Source organism: Triticum aestivum, chromosome 3A (genome assembly GCF_018294505.1).
Source record: "Triticum aestivum cultivar Chinese Spring chromosome 3A, IWGSC CS RefSeq v2.1, whole genome shotgun sequence".
Classification (NCBI taxonomy): Eukaryota; Viridiplantae; Streptophyta; class Magnoliopsida; order Poales; family Poaceae; genus Triticum; species Triticum aestivum.
The window spans coordinates 35,198,358-35,202,980 of NC_057800.1; positions in this window are offsets into that span (position 1 = coordinate 35,198,358).

Consider the following 4,623-nt stretch of genomic DNA (forward strand, 5'->3'; position numbering starts at 1 on the left):
CATCTTGCTTAAGGCGTTACTCTGTTTTTAACTTAATACTCTAGATGCATGCTGGATAGCAGTTGATGAGTGGAGTAATAGTAGTAGATGCAGAATCGTTTCAGTCTAATTGTCACGGATGTGATGCCTATATACATGCTCATGCCTAGATATTCTCATAACTATGCTCAATTCTGTCAATTGCTCAACAGTAATTTGTTCACCTACGGTAGAATACTTATGCTCTTGAGAGAAGCCACTGGTGAAACCTATGGCCCCCGGGTCTATTCTCATCATATCAATCTCCATCACTTTAATCTTGCTTTGCTTTTTTACTTTTCTTTTAATTTTTACTTTGCATCTTTATACCAAAAATACCAAAAATATTATATCTATCAGATCTCACTCTCGTAAGTGACCGTGAAGGGATTGACAACCCCTAATCGCATTGGTTGCGAGTAGCTATCGTTTTGTGCAGGTACGAGGGACTTGAGCGTGGCCTCCTACTAGATTGATACCTTGGTTCTCAAAAACTGAGGGAAATACTTACGCTACTCTACTGCATCATCCCTTCCTCTTCGGGGAAAACTAACGCAAGCTCAAGACGTAGCAAGAAGGATTTCTGGCGCCGTTGCCGGGGAGTCTACGCAAAAAGTCAACATACCAAGTACCTATCACAATCTCTATCTCTTGCACTACATTATTTGCCATTTGCCTCTTGTTTTCCTCTCCCCCCAATTCACGCTTGCCGTTTTATTCGCCCTCTCTCTCTCTCTCTCTCTCTCTCTCTCTCTCTGTATCCTCCCTCTCTATTTACCTCTTTTTTCCCTTTGCTCTTGTTTGCTCGTGTGCTAGTTTGCTTGTTTGTCGCGATGGCTCAAGATACTACTAAATTGTGTGACTTCACCAATACCAATAATAATGATTTCATTAGCACTCCGATTGCTCCTCTGAACGATGCTGAATCTTGTGACATTAATACTTCTTTGTTGAATCTTGTTATGAAAGATCAATTCGCCGGCCTTCCTAGTGAAGATGCCGCTACTCATCTGAATAGCTTCATTGATTTATGTGATATGCAAAAGAAAAAAGATGTCAATAAAGCTTGAATGTCGTTAGATTGAAGCTATTTCTTTTTCTCTTAGGGATCGTGCTAAAGCTTGGTTTTCGTCTTTGCCTAAGAATAGTATTGATTCATGGAACAAGTGCAAAGATGCTTTTATCTCTAAGTATTTTCCTCCCGCTAAGATCATCTCTCTTAGAAACGATATTATGAGCTTTAAACAAGTTGATCATGAACATGTTGCACAAGCTTGGGAGAGAATGAAATTAATGATACGTAATTGCCCTACTCATGGTTTGAATTTGTGGATCATACAAAAATTTTATGCCGGATTGAATTTTGCTTCTAGAAATCTTTTAGATTCGGCCGCGGGAGGCACTTTTATGGAAATCACTTTAGGAGATGCTACTAAACTCCTAGATAATATTATGGTTAATAATTCTCAATGGCATACTGAAAGATCTTCTAATAAAAAGTGCATGCGATAGAAGAAATCATTGTGTTGAGTGGAAAGATGGATGAACTTATGAAATTATTTGCTACTAAGAGTGTTTCTTCTGATCCTAATGATATGCCTTTGTCCACTTTGATTGAGAATAACAATTAATATATGGATGTGAATTTTGTTGGTAGGAATAATTTTGGTAACAATGCTTATAGAGGGAATTTTAATCCTAGGCCGTATCCTAGTAATCCTTCTAATAATTATGGGAATTCCTACAACAACTCTTATGGAAATTAGAATAAGATGCCCTCTGAATTTGAGAATAGTGTTAAAGAGTTTATGAATTCACAAAAGAATTTTAATGCTTTGCTTGAAGAGAAATTACTTAAAGTTGATGATTTGGCTAGAAACGTTGATAGAATTTCTCTTGAGGTTGATTCTTTAAAGCTTAGATCTATTCCTCCTAAGCATGATATCAATGAGTCTCTCAAAGCCATGAGAATTTCCTTTGATGAGTGCAAGGAAAGAACCGCTAGGATACGTGCTTCCAAAGATGCCTTTATTAAAGCGTGTTCCTCCAATTCCTATGAAAATCAAGATGAAGATCTAAAAGTTATTGATGTGTGCCCTATTAAATCTTTGTTTTGTAATATGAATCTTGATGAAACTGAATATGATCTTCCTTTACCTAGAAGGCGTTCTAAAAATTCGGAGTATTTAGATATTAATGATGAAATTGATGAAAGTGGGATTGAAAGAAATAAAAAACTAGATGTTACTAAACCCACTATATTGGATTTCAAGGAATTTAATTATGAAAGTTGTTCTTTAATTGATTGTATTTCCTTGTTGCAATCCGTTCTAAATTCTCCACATGCTTATAGTCAAAATAAAGCCTTCATCGAACATATTGTTGATGCCTTGATGCAATCTTATGAACAAAAACTTGAGTTGAAAGTTTCTATCCCTAGAAAACTCTATGATGAGTGGGAACCAACTATTAAAATTAAAATTAAAGATCATGAGTTTTATGCTTTGTGTGATTTGGGTGCTAGTGTCTCTACTATTCCCAAGACTTTGTGTGATTTGCTAGATTTCCGTAATTTTGATGATTGCTCTCTAAACTTGCATCTTGCAGATTCCACTATTAAGAAACATATGGGAAGGATTAATGATGTTCTTATTGTTGAAAATAGGAATTATGTGCCCGTAGATTTCATTGTTCTTTATATAGATTGCAATCCTTCTTGCCCTATTATTCTTGGTAGACCTTTCCTTAGAACGGTTGGTACGATTATTGATATGAAGGAAGGGAATATTATATTTCAATTTCCATTAAAAAGGGCATGGAACACTTTCCTAGAAACAAAATAAAATTGCCATATGAAACTATCATGAGAGCCACTTATGGATTGCCTACCAAAGATGACAATACCTAGATCTATCCTCGCTTTTATGCCTAGCCAGGGGCGTTAAACGATAGCGCTTGTGGGGAGGAAACCCAATTTTATTTTTATTCCTTGATTTTTTCTCCTGTTTAGTAATAAATAAATTATTTAGCCTCTGTTTTGGTTGTGTTTTTTGTGTTTAATTAGTGTTCGTGCCAAGTAGAACCATTGGGAACACTTGGGGAAAGTCTTGTTGAACTTGCTGTAAAAAATAGAAACTTTAGCGCTCATGAGAACTGCTTTCATTTTTATTTGAAGAGTGCTATTTAGTTAATTCTTTTTGAAGATGATTAATAGATAAATTCCTCACGTCCATAAATTTATTTTAGAATTTTTGGGGTTCCATATCTTGAGGTAGCTACAGATTACTACAGAGTGTTCTGTTTTTGACAGATTCTGTTTTTCGTGTGTTGTTTGCTTATTTTGATGAATCTATGGCTAGTAAAATAGTTTATAATCTATAAAGAAGTTTGAATACAGTAGTTTTAACACCAATATAAATAAATAATGAGTTCATTACAGTACCTTGAAGTGGTCTTTTGTTTTCTTTCGCTAACGGAGCTCACGAGTTTTCTATTTTGAGTTTTGTGTTGTGAACTTTTCAAGTTTTGGGTGAATTCTTTTGATGGATCATGGAACAAGGAGTGGCAAGAGCCTAAGCTTGGGGATGCCCATGGCACCCCCAAGATAATCCAAGGACACCAAAAAGTCAAAGCTGGGGGATGCCCCAGAAGGTATCCCCTCTTTCATCCACTTCCATCAGTAATTTACTTGGAGCTATATTTTTATGCACCAACATGATATGTGTTTTGCTTGGAGCGTCTTGTATTATTTGTGTTTTTGTGTCTTAGTATGCCACAATCATCCTTGATGTACACACCTTTTGAGAGATCCATACATGAATTAAAATTTGATAGAATACTATACGTGCTTCACTTATATCTTTTGAGCTAAGTAGTTTTGCTCTATGTGCTTCACTTATATCTTTTGAGCTAAGTAGTTTTGCTCTATGTGCTTCACTTATATATTTTGAGCATTATAATTTTGGTCTATGTACTTCACTTAGATCTTTTAGAGTACGGTGGTGGATTTGTTTTAAAGAAACTATTGATCTCTCATGCTTCACTTAAATTATTTTGAGAGTCTCTTAATATCATGGTAATTTGCTTAATAATAGTATGCTTGGTATTCAAGATTTGTGAAACTTTCTTTTGAGTGTGTTGAATACTAAGAAAAGATTGAAGCATGATAATTGTTTTGAGATATGGAGGTGATAATATTAAAGTCATGCTAGTTGAGTAGTTGTGAATTTAAAGAATACTTGTGTTAAAGTTTGTGATTCCTGTAGCATGCACGTATGGTGAACCGTTATGTGATGAAGTCGGAGCATGATTTATTTATTGATTGTCTTCCTTATGAGTGGCGGTCGGGGACGAGCGATGGTCTTTTCCTACCAATCTATCCCCCTAGGAGCATGGGCATAATACTTTGCTTTGATAACTTCTAGATTTTTGCAATAAGTATATGAGTTCTTTATGACTAATGTTGAGTCCATGGATTATATGCACTCTCACCCTTCCACCTTTGCTAGCCTCTCTAATACCGCACACTTTTCGCCGGTATCATACACCTACCATATACCTTCCTCAAAATAGCCACCATACCTACCTATTATGGCATTTCCATAG